Raw genomic sequence first — 14,460 nt, 5'->3', positions numbered from 1 at the left:
GTCTGGAGGGGTGGTGTTCAAGTGGGCTGTACAGAGGAGCTGTGCATGTCTGGTGGTGACCAGCCTGTGATAGGGATGTGTGAGTGTTTGTCTGCACACCACCAAACCATGTGAATGCCTGACACAGGGCTATGTTGGACAGTCATGGACTGTACATGGCAGGATGTATGGTTCACATTATCCTGGTAGGGATGCGGGAACTAGTTCTGCCAGGAGTCTCACTGGTGCTACAAGGCCCAAGGAGTGATGCAGTACTACACCCTAATGGTGAATGCTGTCTACTGGATCCATGTCCCTGATGGGGCTGTACAGGACAACGTACCTGTGGCCTGCTCCAGTGTGGTGTGGATAGCTCCCTCCCTCAGGTAGTGCTGGTGGTACTGCCACTACAGGACTGTGAATGTGCATGGCCATGTCGGTTCCCAGCTGATCATGTTGCTGACATACATCCACCTCGTCAATGCCCTACTCCCACCATATGCTCAAGCACAGACAATGCACGGTCAAGCAGTGACAAGGCCTCAACCCACTGTCTTTGCATGACATCAGACAAATGATGCATGGCATCACAAATGCCGTGGAGGTCATCACTCATGGCAGGAAGCAGTATAGTCATGACCCTGGTGTTGTGGTCAGTATGTGCCTGTGCCCCCATGACGGATCATAGCATGCGTCTGGTGACACCTGCTGTGGCACTTGCAACAGGCGCTTGATGGGCAGCAGAACTCCATTGAACACACCTGTGTATCTGCCTGTGTGTAACCTCACCTGCTGTCAGGCTATGGCTGGTGACTACACTCACACTTGCCATAGTCAACACACTAGCCTGTTCCATGCCACCACCCTCCAATGTCCATTATCTGTCGCTGCTGGGGACTGGGCATGCGTGGGTATACTGACTGTGTTTGGGGACATGGTGGGTGACTGTGGGATAGCAAACAATGGCACAAATTCAGGCCCCAAAAACCCCACCTGTGCCTCACTATGACCACCATGGGAGTCCGCTAAGACACTGGCATCAAGTTGTGAGGGGGAGAGACACCAAACCCCATGTTCACCTGTGAGGGGAAGATAACATATGTGAAGTAATACCCTGCAGTATTATGTTTGGTGACACACACACACACACACACACACACACACACACACACACACACACACACACACACACACACAATCCTAGTAATGTTTGGCACAGCTTTGACACCTATGGGCCTTTCAGGCCAGACCTTATGGTAGTTTTGCTTGCCACATTTTATCTCTTTCATGACTACTGTAAGGCCCACAACAAAGGGTGATAAATCCTACTGTGTGATGGACCTATTAGCAGAATGGCAAATGTTACCAAGACCAAGGCTATTGGAGTGAGCTATACAGTATCACCAAGTGTATATGCAAGTACTGTAAGAGCTGACTTACTGTTATACAGACCACGCACAATGACAAGGTGTGACAATATGTGATAATAACTGATGAAGGTACAAGAGTATACACCATCACTGCAGTACATGCACAGTGCAGACTCACAGGGATTCATTGAAGACAACAGTGCAGGACAGTCAGCAATATATACAGGAAACATGTAAAGTACTAGGTGCATGGTCTCATGAGATGATACCAGGCTATTGGCCCTGATGCTTTTAATAGCCCAGCCGAAATTTTCCCCCATGCCTCTTCAAAGCCAGCACCTGTGTCCCCTATCCAGCTGGAACACACACAGGATCCCATGGATGCCTTATTTATTTCCCATGCAGTCATCCAGCTTCTTCTTCAAGAGGCTATACATGTACTCTGCTAGACATGGGAAGTGAGTGTACTTTACAGACAATGTATTGTGTGGGACACTACACTATCCCACCAACAAGTACTATACATGTCACAGATGTGAGGGCCTTGCGTGGGATTTGCATGAGTGGGGTTTGTCTTATAGATATGCAGGAATGCTGTCAAGGCTGGTTTGGAAATGTCCTTGTATGCCAGACACAGGTCACCTATTCTTAGTCTGTATGAGACTGAGTACAGGGACAGGGCTTTCGGCCTATGATATAGGATTGGTGTTGCAGACCTTGGAAATGCCTGGTCAGGAACATCTGTGGTTTCTGCAACTGCTTCATTTGTTTGGCAAGGTATACACCAAAGGCATCATTAGGCTTAGGAATGCATCTAATAAGAGTGGAGTACAGGGATATTGTGGCCTCCTGGCTCCTGGATGACATACCCATATTTTTAAGATGGGCCATGTATACATCCATCCATACAATGGTGCCCACATGGTGGGAAACTGTCAGGTTGCTACCAACCTGGGTGCACAAGTTGCCTCACACCTGATTGCATGCTCAGTACATTATTACTGTAATTATTGTGGATGACATCTGCCACAGGAGGGAAAATAATGCATCACTTGGCATTCAGTTTGAGGCATTGCTTCTTGCATCAGTCATTAATTTGGGTGAGGTCCTCTTGGAGGATGCTTACATCAGTAGGGGAATGTATGACAGGAGCTTGCTTGCAAGCATCTGTGAACCTCGTCAGCCACAGACCACTGCTTTTGTCTTCTACCTCAGAAATGTATATCTCAACAGTAGAGGCCCCAGACTGATCATTGGGGTACACCTCTCTGGAAGATTCTATTACTAGAGGTGGCTTCCACTACTTTGACTGAGTGAGTGGCTACTATCATTGAGCCAGTTAGCTACCCATCTGGTAACATACAGGTTGATGCTTAGCTATGTTGGCTTATGTATCCTGGCTGCCTGGGGATTATTGTGAAAGAATTGGGCTACGTGAAGGTAGGCATTGTTTACTATCATCCCCTTGTCTGTGTGTTTGTTGACCACTTCAGAGAAGTTGACCAGGTTTAACAGGCCTGATCTCCCTTTGACAATACCACACTGTGTATGCTCAAGCATTTTGAGTTTGCTAATGTCTCTGTTCATAATGTCCTTGATATTGCCTTCCATGTTCTTGCAGATCAGACTAGTTAGACTGATTTGCATATGATTGGCTGGGTCAGTAGATTGCTCTGCCTTTGTGTATAGGGATGACAGTAGCTGTCCTCTGTGCAGATGGGATAACACTGGTCCTCAGGCTGTGGTTGACTACAGTGTGTAATGGAGCTGAGAGCTCATGCCTGTTCATGTAGGATGCAGCCAGGGATGGTATCAGGCCTATGGAGACTTCTGTGTGTTACCTTTGAGAAGGCATTATGGACCTGCTTCCTAATGATGAGGGGAGGAGGGCACGTACTGTGCATGCACATGTGTGCCAATGGGAGGACAGGGGGGTGATGTGTATACTTCACCCATTTGCAAATGGTTGGCTATATCTATGCCATATGTGTATGTGGTGTTATTGACCACCACGACAGAGCAGATTTGTGTGCTGCCCCTGGGATTGCAGACATATGTGTGGAAGGTCTAGTGATTGGCCTTGGTGGATGTGTCCAATTTGCACTCAAAGATAGCCTTAGGGCAATTCACCTGTGATCTTATTTGCTTGTTCAAACCAAGGTGACATTGCTTCTAATTAAGCACCTGCTACATCTTGGCCCTGTCCAGCAATTATTTCCACCTATCATGGTATTTGTATACTACTGCTGTCCACCACAGATGTTTACCCTACCTTGAGTTAGATGATGTTGTCCTCTCAGGTATTGCTGAGTTCATACAGCTATGTAAGTGCTCACATAGTATTGTGGTGTGGGCTTGAACACTACTGCTAGTTCCAACAGATGGGATGGTGGCTGCAAATCTACTTCTTCCTGCTCTGTGGTGATTTATGGTCATTTATGTAAAGTTTATTATGTTTGACCCTGACGGGGGGCAGGGGAGATGGTGACCTGAACAGTGATGGTTATGTGATCAGATCTTACCAAGGATGCTGACATTTTAAGGAATGCTACAATGGCTATTCATCTTGGTTAGGACCAGGTACAGAATATTTCCACCTGTCATAGGAGTGCTGACCAGCTGATCCACTACATTTCCATTGACAAAGCTGAGGAATCTCTGTGTATTCATGTTCCAGTAGCATAGGTCATGTACACTATGGTTGGTTAGTTAAAGTCACCCAGGTGCAAGGTAGATGGTTGAATCTTGACAAATTCCAGTGAGTCCAGATAGGTGTGGTAGGTATCCAGAGTCATGGGTGGAGGTCTGTAACTAGCGATGATTTGAGTAAATGTTTTGCCAACAATTACCTGCAGTTGATATGTCTCCCATGTGTCATACCATTTGGCCAGCCTGGAGGAGTGTATGTGTATGGTAATGTTTAAAACTCTACCACCTGTGGCTTTGCAGCCCTGAAATTGGGGTCTAAATGTATGATGGGGTGAGTAACCTGACAAGGTTAGTGTGGTTTCCACAGCTGCAAAGCAGGTGTCAGTGACTGCACACGTCAGCATCCTACAGTACAAGGTACTTTCGCATTGAAATGGATTTCATGCTAAGACACCTAGCTCCTGTTAGAGCAAGACATCTGCTATACATCTGGCTGTAACACACTTAGTTGCTAGCAAAGACAGTCTCACATTCACAGGACTACTCAACAGGATATGACAGCTGACATACAAATGTATGCTATTATGTTATGACGTGAGTCTTTAATGGGTTGCCAGTGATTTGCCAGACAATACACAACTGAATGAGGCATTGACTGCAAATATGAGGCAAACATGTTAGTCTGCAAAACTCTGGATAGTTGACAGGTATAGGCTCAGTATAAAACTTACAGTTCAACACACACTTCTGTGCCTGTTTACTATGCACATACCCTATAAATGTCTCTCACATTTGTAATGCAAGCATATATATCATGGTATGATTCACATGTAACATATGGATATTTACAACATCCCAGGTAGCTGGCCTAGCAATGTCACAGTCATTATTGGATAACAGACACTCCAGTACTAGTTATGTATGCATGATCTGAGCTTTGCTGGGGTGACTCAGGGGCCAGAGCTGTGATCTATGTCACTGCAGACAGGGCCAGCAGGAATGGCCATAGGTGTCAGACAGCAGCGAATCCAGTAAGTCTTCTTGCAACCTAATGTTTAGCTTCCTATTTCACAATTTTGCATCCCTCTTCTATATTCCATTACAAGCTTAAGTGATTGACATACCTGTTATACTGCTGAAGGGTTTCCTCAGAATTATGCAAATGGTTAGGTTTGTGTAGTCACAGTTTGTCTTTGTGTAGTTGGGTTCAGACCTGTGTTGCATATGCAGCAGCTTGCTTTTTGTAGGTAATGCTCATGAGCAGGTGATGGCCTGTGCACCAGCCGGTGTCTTCCACTTGCTACTTGCATCTAGAGCAGCTGTGTTGTCTTTCCATTAGCCAATGCCATAGCAACACAGTGCTATAATTAAGTCCTTCATGTGGGTCTTGCCCCTTTTCCTTGCCTGTGAGAAGTAAATTATGGAGGTGTGATGGGTAAAGCTTCACAGACAGTAAGTGGAAATACCTCTCAGAACAAGAAATGTGGAGACAGCCCAACAACATGGGGGACAAAGTTCCAGAATCGGGCACAGATTGTAAGTAAGTATTGCTGTTATACACATAGAAGATTCCTAGATTAATAGGGTTTGTCTGCACATGCATTTTCTGTGTGGCCTGATGTCTGACTGTGATATGTCTCTGACATACCTCTCAACTGTCCAGATGTCCACATACTGCCCAGAAGTTTGCCTGTCATGTTTGGTCTGTTCCTAAGACAATTTCTGTTTTTGAGAAATCTGTAGGATAATATGAGAATTGTAGTCAGTACAACTGACATCCATTTGTGTTTCAGACATCATATCCTTCAGTGATGTTATGCTACAACACACCCTGTAACACCAGCAACTCAATCAGTTTGTAACACCATTATGTCAGATATGTCCCTCTTTTTGGCCCCCTTTCCCCCAGGTAATTCAGGCTTTGTCCAGATATCTTGCAGTAAGAGGTTCAAAGGTATGGATTATCATTATTTAGTGACTTCATTCCTGATATCATCCCAGTGACTTAGCAGACTCCTGGACGTGTAATGTAGCACTGGCCATAAATATGGTCCCACTCCTTGGACAGTCTGTGGAAATCTGTGCAGTTGGAGTTATGTATGTCTGGCCATTGTTAACAGACTGTCAAGATTGTGTAGTAGTATTGTGTGTAAATGTTTGTTGAGCCAAGTAGGGAGAGCAGCAGATGTGAGTGTCATAGATCAGATAGAAAAAATCTGACTGTGCATGCTGCTACAGTTGCTGGTGGTCTATCAGGTGTATATGTTTGTAGGGGCAGACTGACAAATGTCCTGCAACACCTCAGGATTCCCAGTAGACTGTGAGTTGGGGCAGTATATGTTGTGTAGTGTGTGACTGGCAATCAGGATATGTTTGTTCAAACAGTCGTTATACTCAACAGTTCATTTGGGGTACTGGTATGTTGCTGTGACTGTGGTGCGATTGGGTGTGGGTGGACAATTTATCACCAATGTCTGCATTTCCCTACAGCTACATCCCTGTAGTGTATGATATATTTGCAAATACATGGGTAATTCCCCCGAGCTGATTTGGGGTAGTGTCATGTTGGTCTTACTGTGGTTTAGGAGGTGATGGGTGAAATCGTTGGCAGCTCCCAGTGTTTTTTCTCTTCTGTTACAAGACTGCAGTCATACCTCTCTACTGTCCAGATGTCTAGACACTGTCCAGATGCGTGGCTCATGTGTTTGGTCTGTTCCCCATAACAGTTGTGGGTTTCTGACAAATCACTGGGATGATATGAGCATTGACATCAGTAAATTATGACAATCATTTATGTTTCAGACCTGGAATCTATCAGAAAATATATGTTAAATCAAACCATGCTACTCTAGCAGACGTCTACACATAGAACAGCCATATTTCAAATCTGTCACTATTGTTTGCCCTCTATCCCCCCACTTTGTCAGGTTTTTTGCAGTTGTCTTCCAGTAAGAGGTGGTTTATATATATATATATATATATATATATATATATATATAGAGAGAGAGAGAGAGAGATAGATATATAGATGTATGTATTTATATATACATATATATGTATATAATAGTACTATGGATATGTATTTTTCCCTTATGTTACATGACTGTAAAGCATAATATGATTTTAAAAACATTACCAGTTCCTACAGTTCAGATGGTATAGAGGTAAGTTGCGGTGATTGTAGTGCACAGGGTCTGAGGTTCAAGACTTAGTAGTGATGACTTTTTTCCATTCATGTTAACTGACCATAATGCATGATATGTTTTTAAAAGCATTATACATGCCCACAACTCAGATGGTATAGTGGTACATTGCTGTGATTGTAATGCCCACGGTCCTGGGTTTGAGACTTGCCAGGGCTGACTATTTTGTTGCTGGGCAGAACAAGGGCTGATAGAGACAGTGTTATTAAAGCACTTTTAAGCAGTTGTAAGCAAGTATGCATGGTTTTGCGCAAAGCTAAGTGATGCTAACAGATGGTTAAGTCCTCTTAGCTTCACTTAGCAACTCTTACTCTAGCTTACACCTACGTTAAGTTTAATTAAAGAAAAGAACTAAAGATTGATAGGAAAGTGGTGAAATGAGGGCAAGCAGGGGGTAGAACATTAGGAAAACCAGATAGGGATGTGCAGGATGGGTTTTGTAAAGGACCATAGCTATACATTTCTACAGCAGCAACAGCTGTGACTGATGTTGAAAATGTGGGATTTACAGCCTCACACCTCACAGGGTGGGGTGTTGACAACAAACATTTGTAGGCTAATTTCAGTGTTGAGTGATTTATGCCACTGGAGATGGGGGCAAAATCTAGAGCTATGTATGGGGCAATGATTTTTTGTTGGACAGATGCCCTTTTTATTAAGGTGAGAGTGGGATGTCGGGGAAGGGCTGTAGGTATGTTTGGGAAGGTAGGTTGGGAAGGACAGGTTGAATTCACAGACAGACAAGACACATGAGATAGCAGACAGGGATGATATATGACACATGATGGGGTAAACACCTTGGACAGGGAGAGTGGTTGGGAATCAGAGGCCCAGGAGCCCCCAAATGGATACAGTGGGACTGAGGTACCCACCAATGAACAATCACCACTGCACCTTCATGGCCCTGAAGGTGGCTGTGCTGGAGGCTGGAGAACAGGGGAAGCCTCCCCATCCAGGTACATCAGGCAGCCCTCAATCTGGTGCAGATGCCCAACCAACTCAGATCAGATGACACTATGCACCATACCCCGGAACTTGCAGCAGGTGACAGGCTCCTGTCTGTGCCTGCGCCTAGGAGGGGATGGGCCCTGACTCTGAGGTGGTTCCAACCGAAGGTGGTGCAGGACCAGCTGATGAGGAAGTTCCAGGTTGGGTCCCAGATGTGCTGGGGCCTGGGGCCATGGCCAGATGTGGCAGGACAGGTGGATCCGCTGGGATCTGCCTTTCCAAACATGCTATGGTGTTGAGGTTATCCAAGATATATTGGTTAGTCCTGAACAAAACATTCCAAAATTAGTTATAACAGCATGCATGGGTGTTCTAATTAACCCAAACCAACAGATTTGAAACAGTTGCATAGCAAACAGAACACATGCATAAATGGAACAACAGTAAGCAGTTTAACAGCATGCAAGTTACATTGATGGCAACAGGCCACCGATAATAGTATCTGAACAAGATATATTAATATGCAACCAATTAAATATATTAACAATAATAGAACACATGTCCCAACAATAGGTTTTGAAAACAACATACCCATAGTATATGAATAATAATTACTGATGCTGATGAGGGGTCGATGGAGAGAAAAACGTCCATTTTTATTAAGGTGAGAGTGGGATGTTGGGGAAGGGCTGTAGGTATGTTTGGGAAGGTAGGTTGGGAAGGACAGGTTGAATTCACAGACAGACAAGACACATGAGATAGCAAACAGGGATGTTGCATGGTTTTGCGCAAAGCTAAGTGATGCTAACAGATGGTTAAGTCCTCTTAGCTTCACTTAGCAACTCTTACTCTAGCTTACACCTATTGAGGTTATCCAAGATATATTGGTTAGTCCTGAACAAAACATTCCAAAATTAGTTATAGTGTACCATATCCCTTACCTGAAAAACACTCTAATCTGTTTCTAGACTAACACAATACCTAACAGAGATTATCTTACTCTCATCCTACCTATACCTTTACCCTATTTTATGCTACTATGGGCATTTATTTACTTCTCAGTTATACTAAAGCATAAATGTATTACAACTTTATATCTACTAATATTTTGAAGGGAAAAAAAAAAAATAAATATTTATATATATTTGTATTTTTTGTCCTACTTGTATATTCTACTAGAGTACTGACTGTATATTCTTCTAGTTATCACATGCCATGTAAATAGTCCTCTGTACTACTTATAAATGTTAAGAATTGCTTTGTACTGTTTTCATCTAATATTGTATTGTATCATGGAGCTTTTCTCCCCGGGCCTCCGCTGAAAATGGACCTCTGTCCAGTCGGACTCTCCCGGTTAACAAAAATAAAATAAAATAAATAAAAATTAACAACTGTATAGACTTCCATTTTTCACTTTACATCTACCTATGGCCCATAGCTTCTGTAGCACATACATACCCATTAGACTGTCAACCTGTAATGGTGTGAGGCAGACTGGGAGGACAATGGCTACATTACTGGAGGAGGCTTGTACATGTCAGGGTTACATAGTTGACAGAGAAGGGGTACCCTTCTCTGATGTTGTGTAAGTCTGCTACTGGCATACTTCCCTGGATTCCTGTGTCCAATGTTATTGGCAGCAGTGACCACTAGCTGTGACAGCATGACACTTGAGGGTCATGTATCGGGGAGAGTACATGGTGTATGTACCTATCCTGCTGTCATTTGCAGGCATATGGGTTTGGACAGTGGAACAGTTCTACACAGTGTATTAGTATACCCTTCATACAGCTACTCCACACATTTCTTTACCTGTAAGACCTGTGAAAAAAATATCTGTTAACACTTTCTGTTTCTATAAATATTCAGGACTTCTTTAGTGTATATAAGCACACATCTCAGTACCACTCCCTGGATTAAAACCATGTCTGGGTGAGCTATAATTAACAGCAGGGCTATTGTCCATCACACTGGACTACTGGGAAACTGATGTCTCTTGCATGACTGATTGCTGCCTAATACTCTCTGGGTTAGACAGTCTGACCTTGTAATCCTGACATTCATGCATGGCAGATTGTTACTGTACTGTGTATTAATCCCTTGAAATTATACTATCTGGAAAGCAATGGTTAACACAAGAATGCAATTCTGCAGGGGACACAGTATAATACTGTAGACATTACTATTCAGGGTTCAGAACTTAGTGCATACAATATTTCATGTTACCTTTATATCTTGGTTTACAGCTCCACATTCTACTGTTTTGCATACTAGCTGTTTCTCAGAACAGCCTCAGTTACTTAATGTTGTTAATGCCATATTTGCTACGATGAACCTGTACACATTCTATTTCTACAACAACATACCAGAGTAAACACAAACAGTTTGTGTTATGCATCTTTATTACAGTGAAATGACACTTTTATTAATGGATATCCTGTGGATCAATATTAGTGTGACAAGCATCATTTATTCATTAGACACAGTACACACTATTTCTACTGGCAGTAAACAATGTACTCTTTCTACTTTATGCTACTATATACTGCAAGTTAGATCTGTAGTCATCAGCCTGTTGATGTATCCATGTCTGTCTGTCTGTGTGGGCTTCAATGTTACTAGCCATCTCTGCTGCAGCTGTAGGGGTGAGAAACAAATATTATGCATACCTGTCTATTGCATACTCAGCCTAGAATCTGGTACAGCTATATCTGTGAACACCTGCATGCAAAGCCTGGACTCTAACCACTGTGATATATCATCATTGAGGTGTTAGCTATACATTTTTATTTAGCTGTTATGTGATGTTTAAGCAATGCTGAGCGGAGGGGCCTAACATGCAAACCCACTCAGCTACACTTAAACATACCTTAGAATGGGTAAAAAAGGGGATATTAATAATACCACTTTATAATTTATAATTTTTTTAATTATTCAACTTTACAGATATTTGCAGAATGTCCAGCTTACTGCCTCATATTTGTGGTCCATTTCTCATATGACTGTTGTTTTATAGCAAATCATTGGCAAAGGTCAGAACATACTTGACAGACATTTGAGGCTCAGACTTCATACTCTTCAGAAAATCTGAGCTACTGCAAAACCTGTTATTCTATTCTATCAACTTTCCTAGTTTGTGAGTGCAATATTTAAAAAGCGTCCCTATTTTTGTGTCTTTGTACCCCCATTATTTATGACTTTGTACAGATTTCTTGCTCTAGGAGGTTGAGAGGTAGGTGAGGCAGGCATCTGGGCATTCTGTGAAAACCTGTACAGTTGGGGGGGTATGGCCATATGGCTCTTTTGGAATGCAGGGGGTGTGTGACAGTACCTGTCACCCCCCCCCCCCACATTGCTTCTGATTGGAATAGCTGCTTTCAGTGTCCTCGGACACTGAAAGCACCTAAAAAGTGCAGTACAACACTTAGACAATGCAGAGGGTATGTGACAGTACCTGTCACACATCCCCTGCATTGTTTCCTATCCAGACTTCCTGTTTTCAGTGTCTGCAGACATGGAAAGCACTTGCAAAGTGATGTACATCATTTTGACAATGCAGGGGGGTGTGACAGAACCTGCCACACACTCCATGCATTAACTTCTTGTTCCCCTAACTATTTCAGTGTTTGCGGACACTGTTGTAATATTTTATTTGATTTCAGTATCTGCGGACACTGAAAAGCTTTTAAAAAGTACTGTACAGCACTTTCTGAGTGCAGGGGATGTGTTAGATTTGTGTGCACTACTTAAACATGCCCCCTGCACTGAGTAGTGTTTGTGTCCTTTTACCTTTAGCAGTAGCGCTCCTTCAAGAATATGCAAGGTGTGCTGCTGTTAAAGCTAAGCAGAAATGGACATGGGTCACTCCGTGTAGGAATAGCACTATTCCTGCATGGAGTTCATTGAATCCTGGGGATTGTTTCTACTAATAGTGGATTATAACATGAACACACCTTATCAATTGTTTTATGTGGATTATAGTAGCAACATTCCTTAAATATTGTTTTCACAATTAGTGGATTATGGCACCATAACACCTTATATACCAAAACCCCTTATACTTTGTTTATACTAATAGTGGATTACAGTACAAACACACCTTATGCATACTACTAATGGATTATAGTACCAACACACCTTATCCATTGTTTTCTCAACTAGTGGATTATGGTACCAGCACACCGTATCAATTGTTTTCACTAGTTGTAGATTACAGTACCAAAACACCTTATCCATGTTTTAGTACTAGTGGATTATAATACCAACATACCTTTCTCACTGTTTTTACTACCAGTGGGATATGGTACCAAAACACCTGATCCATTGTTTTCACTACTAGTGTATTATGGGATCAAAATAGTTTATATATTGCTTTTACTACTTGTAGATTAAGATATTAGAAAATTAAACCGAGGCCTACCTTAACTCTAGACGTTTTGTAGCCTTTAGCTGTTCATTCGATCTGGCAAATATGAAAGTTTGGTCAAGTTAGAACAATGAGGCAGCAGAATAATTATTTTCTCTTATCAGCTATGAATGTAGATTTTAATGAAATTAACTTGCTTAAGCATTACTTGTCCTTTTTCCAAACATATTGTTCTAGTTTCCAAGCAAGCTAAGAATCAACACAGCCAGCATGCCCCACGTTAGATATGCATAAACATAGAACTTGTTACTCATCTTCTTTCAGCTGTTCCCGTTAGGGGTCGCCACAGTGGATCATCTGTTTCCATTTCTTCCTGTCCTCTGCAATTTGCTCTGTCACACCAACCACCTGCATGTCCTCTCTCACCACATCCTTAAACCTTATCTTAGGCCTTCCTCTTTTCCTGTTACCTGGTAGCTTCATCCATAGCACCTTTTTTCCAATATACTCAGCATCCCTCCTCAGCACATGTCCAAACCAACGTAATCTTGCCTCTCTGGTTTGTCTGCAAACCTTCCAACCTGGGCTGACCCTCTAATATACTTATTCCTAATCCTGTCCACCCTTGTCGCACCCAGTGCAAATCTTAACATCTTTAACTCTGCCACATATAGTTCAAACTCCTGCCTTTTTGTCAATGCCACTGTCTCCAACCCATATAACATAGCTGGTCTCACTACCCTCTTGTAGACCTTCCTTTTTACTCTTACTGGTACTCGTCTGTCACAAATCACTCCTGGCACTCTTCTCCAACCACTCCATCCTACCTGTACTCTCTTCTTCACCTCTCTTCCACACTCACCATTACTCTGAACTATTGATCCCAAGTATTTAAACTCATCCACCTTCACCACCTCTACTCCTTGCACCCTCACCATTCCTCTATCCTCCCTCTCATTCACACACATATATTCTGTCTTAGTCCTGATGACCTTCATTCCTCTTCTCTCTAGAGCATATCTCCATCTCTCCAGGGTCGTCTCCACCTGTTTCCTACTCTCACTACACATCACAATGTCATCTGCAAACATCATAGTCCATGGGGGCTCCTGTCTGATCTCATCTGTCAACCTGTCCATCACCATTGCAAATAAGAAAGGGTTCAGAGCTGACCCTTGATGTAATCCCACCTCCACCTTAAATGCATCCATCACTCCCACTGCAGACCTCACCGCTGTCACACTATCCTCGTACATATCCTGTACCAGTCTTACATACTTCTCTGGCACTCCCGACTTCCTCATACAATACTACAACTCTTCTCTAGGCACCCTGTCATATGCTTTCTCTAAGTCTACAGAAATACAATGCACCTCCTTGTTACTATATTAAAAATAAATTAATAACTTAATGATTGAATAAGCATTACTCAAAAAGTGGCATAAAGCAGTGACAAGTCAGAACATTCACTTACATCAGTTTCCTGTAGTTTATTTAGGAGTACATTCTTACCCTGGTAAGTTCAAAGAAGAAGAATTCCTCTTTGCAAGCAGACATCTTTGGTTGACACAGTCTTCTTGTTTGTTGGTCTCTGGTCCTGTATAAGCAGTGGGAAAACATTTCTGAATTCTCTGTCCACTCTGTCTCAGGATATCCAGCAAACTGAAGATAATTCCTTGCATATCAAAGCTGTTTCCTCTGTAAGGCTTACTAATTCCTTTGTGCTGTCTCAGCAGTGGAGTGACATCAGCTAGGATGCATAATCCTTTTCCAGTGTCAGCATTTGGAACAGCTTGTTTGTCTGACCCCATCTTATTACTTTTCTAACTAAAGTATGAGATGGGATAGAAGAGGGCATTGTCTTTGTGGATATTAAGCTTTGTTTTATGTTATGATTTTTTTATTGCCCTTTCTGACCTCTTAATACTTCAATGTCCCAGAACAG

The sequence above is a fragment of the Protopterus annectens genome, chromosome 7.part0 (genome assembly GCF_019279795.1).
Source record: "Protopterus annectens isolate FY-2018-M chromosome 7.part0, PAN1.0, whole genome shotgun sequence".
NCBI classification, from domain to species: Eukaryota; Metazoa; Chordata; order Ceratodontiformes; family Protopteridae; genus Protopterus; species Protopterus annectens.
This window is presented reverse-complemented; position numbering follows the sequence as displayed.